This window comes from Pristiophorus japonicus, chromosome 1 (genome assembly GCF_044704955.1).
Source record: "Pristiophorus japonicus isolate sPriJap1 chromosome 1, sPriJap1.hap1, whole genome shotgun sequence".
In the NCBI taxonomy this organism is placed as follows: domain Eukaryota; kingdom Metazoa; phylum Chordata; class Chondrichthyes; family Pristiophoridae; genus Pristiophorus; species Pristiophorus japonicus.
The window spans coordinates 324,152,983-324,164,368 of record NC_091977.1 but is presented as its reverse complement, the minus strand read 5'-3'; the positions used below and the strand labels follow the sequence as shown (position 1 = coordinate 324,164,368).

Genomic DNA, 11,386 nt, shown 5'->3' with positions numbered 1-11,386 from the left:
AGGCGTCACTTTAATACCCATTCTCACTGATTTTAAATTGGGCAAAGCAGAGCTATCCACATGTTCACACAGATGCAGTCTGCAAATCTGCTCACGACCTCCCGGCTATCGGTGAAATTTCTAATAGAAAAAGAGCTGACAGACAAAAAGAAAGAACTTGCATTTATATAGCACCTTTCATGACCTCAGAATGTCCCAAAGCACTTCACAGCCGATGAAGTACTTTTGAAGTACAGTCACTGGTGTACTGTGGGAAACACGACAGCCAATTTGCACACAGCAAGGTCCTATAAACACCAATGTGATAATGACCAGATAATCTTTTTTTAGTGATGTGGGTTGAGGAATAAATATTGGCCAGGACACCGGGGAGAGCTCTGCTACTCTGTGAAATAGTGTCATGGGATTTTTTACTTCCACCTCAGAGGACCTCGGTTTAACATCTCTTCCGAAAGGCAGCAGCTTTTTAAAAATTATTTTCAAAATATACTTTATTCATATAAAAAATTTGTACAGTACATTCAAAAGCAGTTCAGTGCGTTTAGCTGCGGTCAGCAATCCCATACACTACATTTGGGTGTTGACGGCAGTTCCGTTCAATATATTTCCTTGCTTTTCAGTTCAAGTACAATTTGGTACAATACGGGATACCTTGTAGTACATTCAACAAATTACATTACATGTGTCACTATACAGTACACGGAATGGGTGGCGGTGCATTTACATTTTTTTCTTTTCAACGTGCATTACGAAACAGACCTTACATTGTACATGGCACTACATAGGTGTTGACAGATCATGGTGCTCCATGTACACGAAAAAGAAGTTGCAAGTACAGCCTGAGGGGAGTTTTGTACTGATTCCTGCCCCCAGGTTTACCGTGGTAGCAGCTTTTTTTTTGTTCATTCTTGTCAGATCAACTCCAGCGCCACAGATCACTTTGCGCTATTACACTTGATCTTAGCCAAAAGGCCGAGAGGGGAAGCTGCACCGTTCCTGGAAACACTGCAATACCAGGTCGATGCGTGGAGTGGACGGAGCAAGCCCCTGTTCCAAAAAACAATTTAATATTTGGTCCCCAGATAGGGGATATTAAACTGATAAGAACAGATTTTTTTATTTTTTTTTAAATTTATTTATTCGTTGCCAATCTTTCCAATTCTTTGTCAGATCATCTTGTCAGATTACAAACGCCAGAGGTCACCTTGGGCCCATTCAAGGATCACTCTGCGCCAATGCTCTTAGCCAAAAGGCCGAGAGCCACCGCACTGTTCCTGGAAGTACTGCAATACCAGGTTCGTGCCATGGAGGTGGGTGTGTGCCCCCCACCCACCTCCTTAAGAACAGATACTACTTTTTTTAAATTTTTTGTTGCCAATCTTTCCAATTCTTTGTCAAATCACAAACGCCAGAGGTCACCTTGCACACATCAAGGATCACTCTGCGCCAATGCTCTTAGCCAAAAGGCCGAGAGCCACTGCACCGTTCCTGGAAGTACTGCAATACCAGGTTCGTGCCATGGAGGTGGATGGGTCAGGCCCCCCACACACCTCCATGGAGGTGGATGGGTCAAGCCACCCCACCCACCTCCTATTTCCAAAAAGCATAGGAGAACCACCTTCCTGATCCAGGGAGAACCACTTTGGGGTCATGGTTACTCCCCTGTCAGGTCAGTTACGCATGATCTTAGCCAAAAGGCCAAGACTCTTTTTTTTTTTAATTCGTAGCCAATCGTTCCAATTCTTTGTCAAATCACAAACGCCAGAGGTCACCTTGCACACGCCAAGGATCACTCTGCGCCAATGCTCTTAGCCAAAAGGCCTAGAGCCACTGCACCGTTCCTGGAAGTACTGCAATACCAGGTTCGTGCCATGGAGGTGGATGGGTCAGGTCCCCCACACACCTCCGTGGAGGTGGATGGGTCAAGCCACCCCACCCACCTCCTGTTTCCAAAAAAGCAAGCATATACCTTCCTGATCCAGGGAGAACCACCCGGAGGTCATGGTGGCTACTCCCCTGTCAGGTCAGTTACGCATGATCTTAGCCAAAAGGCCAAGACTCTTACAGTGCAGCACTCCCTCAGCTGGGGTGTCAGCCTAGATTTTTGGTGCTCAAGTCTCTGGAGTGGGACGTGAACCGACAACCTTCTGACTCAGAGGTGAGAGTGCTACCCACTGAGCCACAGCAGAATAAATCAAATCAAGTTAAGTAGATCTAGATAAATAAATGTAATGTAGATGTTATGTGCATATTGTTTATCTAATTCTAAGTAGACGTAAACAAAATGCTGAGCATTTTTTGAATATTAAGAAGTCAGATGTGTATTGCCCGTGGTTAATTGATGGTGAGGGCTAGCAGTAAAACATCACCTCATCAATGTAGTCTGACTACTGATAATATACAATCATAAAACTTTACAGCACAGAAGGAAGTCATTCGGCCCATCGTGCATGTGCTGGTTCGTTGAAAGGGTTATCTAATTAGTCCCACTCCCATCGCTCTATCCTCATGGCTCTTTAAATTTCTCTTTTTCAAGTATTTATCCAATTCCCTTTTGAAAGTGACTGTTAAATCTGCTTCTACCACCCTTTGAGGTAATACATTCCAGATTTGTATTGATATTCTTTGTCAAATATTTATCCCCCTTCCCTTTTAAAAGCTACTATGGATTCTGCTAAACCCCACTATTTCTGGTCAAGCATTCAACGTCCTACCAACACTCTGCTTAAAACATTTCTCTCCACCTCTCCCTTCATTTTTCTATTTTTCTGCTGATGATCTTAAATTGATGTCCTCTACTTACCACAACACAAAAGCAAATTAATGTGGATGCTGGAAATCTGAAATAAAAACAGAAAATGCTGGCAATACTCAGCAGTTCAGGCAGCATCTGTGGAGAGAGAAACAGAGTTAGCGTTTCAGGTCAATGGCCCTTTGTCAGATGATGAAAAGTCATTGACCTGAAATGTTAACTCTGTTTCTCTCCCCACAGATGCTGCCTGACCTGCTGAATATTTTCAGTATTTTCTGTTTTATTCCTTTACTCATCAACCAGTGAAAACTAGTTTCCCAGCCTCCCATTCATCAAAACCCCTCAGAATTTTGAATTCTGAGGCATTTCTTTTCACTCTGGGATAATATTCTGTGGTTAAGAACATAAGAAAAGAAGATAAGAAATAGGAGCAGGAGTAGGCCATTTGGCCCCTTGAGCCTGCTCCGCCATTTAATAAGCTAATGGCTGATCTGATCCTGGATTCAGCTCCATTTCACTGCCTGCTCCCCATTGAAGGGGTGCAAAATTTACAAGAACTCCCCCCCCCTCCCCCCCCCCCCTGTGTTTGGGCTCATTCGAAAATACATTTAATTTGGGACTATCTACCGAAAGGTTTGGAACCCTAAAGTGCTTATGGAAGAAACTACACATTTTAATAGAATTTTGAACTTTTACAAGACAAATTCAAGGCTGTGGGCAGGCCTAAAGAACTAGCAGGAGACAACTTGATCAGTGAGACTACCTGGGTGTGAGGACTAAAGTAACCTGTCTGGAGAAATGGGTATTCGAGAATCCTTCACCACAAGAGATAGTAACATTACAAAATGGCCCAGAGATAGCTAACCATCAACTTGAAACTGGAAAACCATTTCAGCATATACATCACAAAGAGGCCCAAGCCAGCCTGTATGTGAAAAACTAAGCACAAAAGGACATTGTAATTACCAAGCTAATATTTCCATCAGGAAACAGTTTTCGAACATCAACCCACCCAAAACATATCAACTTTTAACGAGCCCGCCAAAATATTACAAAGAAGAGTCAAGCCCGCCAAATTTAAACAAAGGATTTTGAACTGATTTGGCACCAAGATTAGAACCACTGAAATCGTATAACTGGCCCCTGTTTTCAACAGAGGTTAGGTTGCTAAGTAGCTACAAGGTTGCTACTGCCTCAGATGACAGACTAGTACCACACTATGCTGGTGTCATCAAGACAAGGAGAGAAACCAACTCGACAGTTGTAAACTAACTTCTCCAGCCTCAAAGTCCTGAAGTCCTGAAGGAAGGAAGTTCATCGCTATCGCGGCAGCAACCGGCCACAACCAACATGGTAGCAACGAAAAACCACTGCGATCGACCAAACTCAAAACAAAACTTCAATGGGGAAAACCCGAAGAATCGAAAAGTTTCCACTCTACAATCTAATCCTGACCTAGCAACGGGCAAAACATTACCTAAAAGACTGTAGAAACCTATTTCTAACGAAGAAAACCGGGTACTTACCCCATAGATCCAAAACGCGCCTTACCGTATCAGCGGACTCAACCCAACTGAAGATTGCGCAGCGAGAAGTCTTCTTCGACGTTCGGGGTATGGCAAGCAGACCCTACCACATCCAGCAGACCCTGAAACCGCGATCTACCGCTAACTGTCAAAAGGATTGGTAGGCATAGTCCCTGCCTGCCCTGGAGTCCAACCCAGCTAGAATTAGGTATTGGGAGGTGGGAGATGTAATTCTACTGTAACCCCCTTTGAATGTAATGTGTTGTTCTCTATTAGAGTAATTATAAACTATTGTAACCCCCTCTGAGTGTGTAAGGTATTGTTCTTTAATAAGTTTGAATAAGCTTTGACATTGTACTTTCTTATTAGAGTAATTCTGAGTTTGTAATTTTCTTGACTGTAATAAAACCAAAGTTCTTTGCATCAAACCAGTGTCCTTTGCACTTTGTCACCCCCCCCAAATAAATCCAGAGTCAAGAACCCAAGGGAGTGGGAGCGATTCGAACCACTCAAGTTGGTCAGAAGGGAACCTGACCCCCTCATAGAGACCACCCCCTTACACCATAACCCTTTATTCCCTTATTGTTTAAAAATCTGTCTATCTCCGCCTTAAATATATTCAATGACCCAGCCTCCACAGCTCTCTGGGGCAGAGAATTCCACAGATTTACAACCCTCTGAGAGAAGAAATTCCTCCTCATCTCAGTTTTAAATGGGCAGCCCCTTATTCGGAGACTATGCCCCCTAGTTCTAGTTTCCCCTATGAGTGGAAATATCCTCTCTGCGTCCACCTTGTCGAGACCCTTTATTATCTTATATGTTTCGATAAGATCACCTCTCATCCTTCTGAACTCCAATGAGTACAGGCCCAACCTACTCAAATGATCTTCACAAGTCAACCCCCTCATCTCCGGAATCAACCTTGTGAACCTTCTCTGAATTACCTCCAATGCAAGTTGAAGCTGTCCTTGACTTTTGAAACACTTTTTGTAACATTGTTCCATCAATGCACAAGATTATCCCAGCGGATTGGAATGTAGCAAATACAACCCTGCTATTCAAGAAAGGAAGGAGAGAAAAAACAGGGAACTATAAACCAGTTAGCCTGACAGTCATTAGGAAAATGATGCAATCCATTATTAAGGAGTGGTAACAGGGCATGTAGAAAATTATAATATGATTAGACAGAGTCAGCATGGTTTTATGAAAGGGAAATCATGTTTAACAAATTTAGTAGAGTTTTTGAGGCGGTAACTAGCAGGGTGGATAAAGGAAACCAGTGGATGTAATATATTTGGATTTCCAAAAGGCATTCGATAATAGCCCACATAAAATGTTGTTACTTAAGATAAGGGCTCATGGGGTTGGGGGGGCTAATATATTAGCATGGATAGAGGATTGGTTAATGAACAGAAAACAGAGATAAGGGTCATTTTCAGTTTGGGAGCTATCGCAAGGAGCAGTGTTTGCGCCTCAGCTATTTACAATCTATATAACTAGGATGAAGTGATCGAGTGTAATGTATCCAAGTTTGCTGATTGTACAAAGTTAGGTGGGAAAATAAGCTGTGAGGAGGACACCTAGGGCTGGATTTTCGACATTCCCGATTTCGGGGTGCTAATCATGGCGGGGCGGTGAAGATACCACCTGAAAATAGTTTGCGTCCTCGACTGGAAAATTTGGCAAAAAATTAGGATCCATAATCATGGGCGTTAAACCAGGTGATACACAATGGACTTTGTGCAGCTGAGTCGAAAATCACGGCGGTAACAGAGGCGGCCATTTTGCGCATGCGCAATTGGGTTTTTTTCCCGGGCGCAAACGCTGTTTCAGCCGCGGCAGCTTCCTGCGAGCATGTGCATATGATCCGCCCAGCCTCTGCCACTTCTGCAGAGATGGAGCAACAGGAGGGCAGGCAGCGTGCCAGGCAATTTTCAAATGAAGCTGTTGAGGCCTTAGTCCATGCAGTGGAGAGGAGGTGGTCCTCACTCCATCTGGCTGGAGGACCGAGACAGCTGCCAGCTATATTTAAAAGACTTTGGAGAGAAATTGCCCAGGAGGTGTCTGCAGCAGATACGATTCCCAGAATTGGGACACACTGTTGCAAAAAATTCAACAACCTTACCAGAAACATCAGGGTCTGTACCATTCACATTTATTTTTGGCTGCTATCTTTCCAACATAAATGTTAGGCACTATGTGAAGTCTTTCATGTATATGCTCATTCTCAAAGTTTTGCAGCCTATGGTGTGGGTTTCACAATGTTTCAGAAAACTGAAGGCTCACTTCTCCAGCCATTGCCTCATAATGAAGGATGCACATACACTCTTGTTCCCAAATCATTGACAATCTTCCAGGCAATACACTCTCACTGTTGATATGAGTTTCATAAAGATCACCTGCAGTCCCTATGTTATTTCGCTCTCACCTCCTACCAATTGCTCACAAACCTCATGAAACATCCACACAGATTGAAGTGAAGCCATTAGAAGATCCACACAGTCTCCCCCATTGAGGTATGGTAGACATATGTAACACAACAGGAGATGTACTCTTTCTGAACCCTTTTTATTTTTCCCTTTGCAGTCGAAACACTCATGCAACAGGCATGTGCAGCTATGCACAGGCAGGGGTCGGCCTCAAATCCTAGACTTGACGGATGTCGAGGAACGGGTATCTGCCCTCATTGGAGCACCAGCTCGGTAGTTGCCGGGGGTGATGCTGAGCCCCATTTGGGTAGTAAGGGTAGGTAAATGAATTGCGCGACTGATGTGACTTCATTGAGACGTATTATGAAGTGATGTCGGGCCTTCACATGTACATGTGCAATGCAATCTTCCAGCTTCCACGCTGCTCCCTCCCCTGCTGCTAACCACACATCTGTTGCTTTCAGCTTGCAGAAGAAAAGCCACAATCACACCAGCCTTCCCGGGACGCATCAACCTCAGGCCATGGCGGTGATGATGAGGCTTGTGAGGACACTCAAATTCTGCAGAGCCACCAATTGGCCCATTAGATGAGACCACATCTGGGGATGAGGCCAATGTCCAGGGATTTGAGTCGTCGGACGCTCCTGGCTCCAGTCGCCTACAGCAACGCGAATGGAGAGGGGAATCTCGGAGGCCATCTCTCCGGAATGTGAGTCGGTAAAGTAGAGCTGCTCAACAACAGGCAGACATGGAACTGGACTTGGTGGAAATGTCCAGGAGAAACACAGGCGTGTACCATGAGCTGATGGCTGCATTGAGTCGGATCCCAGAGAGCAACGACAAGCTTTCTGCGACTGTTGCAATGGCAGCGTCATGCATTGTTGGTGCAACTCAGAACATCCTTGCCCACACACAGAGGCTGGTGGCCTCCAGCAGCGACAGTGGCATTCCAGAGTGTGTGGTGCGTGCCCTTGATTACGTTGCAGCATCGATTGAATCGCAGGCACAAGCTGCGTTGCTGCTTGGTGATGTCATGCAGTTAATGACTGGTGCCCACTGTCCAACGGGGAAGGGACGGTGCAGAAGCAGACCAGCAGAGTGTGAGGATACATTGTGCTCCAAATGTTGAGGCCCAGCCCCATCAGAGTCTCAGTGGCTCCCAGGAAAGGGAAGGTGCTGTCCTTTCTCAGGATGACAACATTCCGGCTCCCAGCACCTACTCTCCAATCATGCACCATACATGGTACACACCCCAGCCACCAGTGACTGCTTCCGCTGATGATGAGACGCAGCAGTCCGCAACCGGACCTTCCAGGCCAAGAGCTGATCCAGGGCATTGTCATACGCCCTTCTAACACAGCAGCCCTCAAGCAGCCTTGCTGTAGGCACTGAGGCCTCATTGAGGGAGAGCAGCAGGCATGGGAGGGGGATGAAGAGAAGGGGGGGGTCAAATGTCAGGGTAAGTCCCATTAAGGAGTGGGACAGCCTTCTGCAGATGTATTGGTATATAATGACGACACCTGTAACCATTTGTTTTTGATAAATGAACTTGTTCACTGACTTGCTGCAGAATGCTGTTTATTGTTTGGGTTAGTTTTGTTGGTTGATTGTATTGTTTGGTGTTGTTGGCGGGTATTGTTTATTACTAGTTTTTATAACAATGTTACTTTGATCCTTTGCCATTGGTGTCGAGTGTCTCATTCCAAAATTCACTGTAGATGTGCCTTTATGGTGGCACAGAGTCACGAGTCTTAGCTGCATCCCCAGCTTCTCCGTTCAAGTCCATTATGATCTGGCGATTTGCGGCTCTTTCGCCAGCAGCATCTCCATGCTGCCTCCCCCCATGGATGGGATAGCTGTGCAATTGGTGCCTCACCAGGCTCCTCTTCATCATCCTCCTCCTCCTGAGGTGGACATGCAATCCCTACTGGCAATGCCTGGCCCTTCATGATGGCCAAGTTGTGTAGCATGCAGCACACCAAAGAATTCCGAGACCTGTTGAGGGCAGTATTGAAGGCTGCCTCCAGAACGGTCCAGGCATCAGAAGCGTTGTTTGAGCACCCCAATTGTCTGTTCAATGATGTTGCGGGTGGCTTCATGGCTGTCATTGTAGCCCTGCTCGGCTTCTGTGGTGGGGTTGCAGAGGGGGGTCATGAGCCAGGTCCTGCCCTTGCCTTTAGAAACATAGAAACATAGAAACATAGAAATTTACAGCACAGAAGGAGACCATTTCGGCCCATTGTGTCCACGCCGGCCGACAAAGAGCCACACGGTCCTTGATCAGCAGCCCTAAAGGTTACATATAAACCTATGAACAATGACGGAAAGGCAAAGAGCACCCAGCCCAGCCAGTCCGCCCCACACTACTGCGACACCCCTTATACTGAAAACATCTACACTCCACCCCAACCGGAGCCATGTGATCTCCTGGGAGAGGCAAAAACCAGATAAAAACCCAGGCCAATTTAGGGAGAAAAAATCTAGGAACATTCCTCTCTGACCCATCCAAGCGATCGAAACTAGTCCAGGAGATCACGCTGGCCGTATTATATTCCCTGCAGTACTTACCATTATATCTGCGCCGTCCAACGAAAGGTCATCCAGTCTAATCCCAATTACCAGCTCTAGCTCCGTAACCCTGCAGGTTACGGCACTTTAAGTGCCCAACCAACCATCTCTTAAAAGTGGTGAGGGTTTCTGCATCCACCACTCTTCCAGGCAGCAAGTTCCAGATCCCCACAACTCTCTGCATAAAGAAGCTCCCCCTCAAATCCCCTCTAAACCTTCAACCAACCACCTTAAAACTATGACCCCTCATAATAGACCCCTCCACCAATGGAAATAAGCCCTTACTATCCACTATGTCCAGGCCCCTCAATACTTTGTACACCTCAGAGGTCTCCTCTCAACCTCCTCTGTTCCAATGGGAACAAACCCAACCTATCCAATCTGACCTCATAACTAAGATTCTCCATTCCAGGCAGCATCCTAGTAAATCTCCTCTGCACCCTCTCTAGTGCAATCACGTCCTTCCTATAATACGGCGACAGAACTGCACACAGTACTCCAGCTGTGCCCTAACCAAAGTATTATACAATTTAAGCATAACCTCCCTGCTCTTATATTCTATGCATCGGCCAATAAAGGCAAGCATTCCGCATGCCTTCTAAACCACCTTATCCACCTGGCCTGCTACTTTCAGGGATCCGTGGACAAGCACTCCAAGGTCCCTTTGTTCATCTACATTATTAAGTGGCCTACCGCTTAATGTGTATACCCTTTTCTTATTAGCCCTCCCAAAGTACATCACCTCACACTTCTCTGAATTAAATTCCATTTGCCACTGCTCTGCCCACCTGACCAGTAGATTGATATCCTCCTACAGCCCATGACTTTCCTCTTCATTATCAACCACACAGCCAATTTCAGTGTCATCTGCAAACTTCTTAATCATACCCCCTATATTCAAATCTAAATCATTGATATATCTGCCACAAAAAGCAAGGGACCCAGTACTGAGCCCTGCAGAAACTGGAAACATCCTTCCAGTCACAAAAACATCCATCAAGCATTACCCTTTGCTTCCTACCTCCAAGCCAATTTTGGATGCAACTAGCCACTTTGCCCTGTATCCCATGGGCTTTAACCTTCATGACCAGTCTACCATGTGGGACCTTATCAAAAGCCTTGCTAAAGTCCATATATACTACATCGTATGCACTATCCTCATCGACCCTCTTGGTTACCTCCTCAAAAAATTCAATCAGTTTAGTCAAACACGATCTTCCCTTAACAAATCCGTGCTGACTGTCCCTAATTAATCCTTGCCTTTCCAAATGCAGATTTATCCTGTCTTTCAGGATTTTTTCCAATCATTTTCCTACCACTGAGGTTAGGCTGACAGGCCTCTGCTAATTCCTCTTTTACTTCGCTCAACAGCCTGGGATGCATTTCATCTGGGCCTGGGGACTTATCTACTTTCATAGCTGCTAAACCCCTTAATACTTCCTCTCTCACTATATTTATTTCATCCAGAATATCACACTCCTCCTCGATAGCAGTATCTGCATTGCCCCTTTTCTTTGTGAAACCAGATGCTAAGTATTCATTAAGAATCCTACCAACATCTTCCGCCTCCACACAAAGATTACCCTCATGGAGCTAGAACCTCCACTTTTTTTGCATGCTTAATGCCCACTTAATACCCATTTTACTGCTGAAATGATGTTTAATGCCCATATATCGCCCATTTTTGCACAAAATGGAAACTGACAGGCATTTTTAGAAAACTTATCGGCAAGTGTTACTTTCCCCATGTGGTTAACGCCAGGAAAAAATATTACTGCCCGCCCACTTCTTTTCGGCAGAGTCATTAGAATGGGCGAAAGTAACGTCCATAATATCGCTCAACGTTACTTTCCGCACGGAATTAACGCCGAAATGTGATAATACCGCCCGCCCACTTTTTTTTGTTGTAAAGAGCACATTTGGCAAAACTAATGCCCAGGAGATCGCCCAGTGTTACTTTCACCACCTCGCACACATATCACCCACAAGGAGTATCCGCAATAAGGTGGATGAATTAACTGTGCAAATAGATGTTAACAAATATGATGTGATTGGGATTACAGAGACGTGGCTCCAGGATGAGCAGGGCTGGGAACTCAACATCCAGGGGT

General features: G+C 45.4%; 3 pseudogenes; all 3 read right to left on the bottom strand.

The window, feature by feature from the left end:
• Positions 1–980: 980 nt before the first annotated feature.
• On the bottom strand, positions 981–1,136 carry LOC139279640 (U2 spliceosomal RNA; annotated as a pseudogene).
• A 336-nt stretch (positions 1,137–1,472) lies between these two features.
• On the bottom strand, positions 1,473–1,710 carry LOC139279787 (U2 spliceosomal RNA; annotated as a pseudogene).
• A 115-nt stretch (positions 1,711–1,825) lies between these two features.
• Positions 1,826–2,064, bottom strand: LOC139279877 (U2 spliceosomal RNA; annotated as a pseudogene).
• Positions 2,065–11,386: the final 9,322 nt, after the last annotated feature.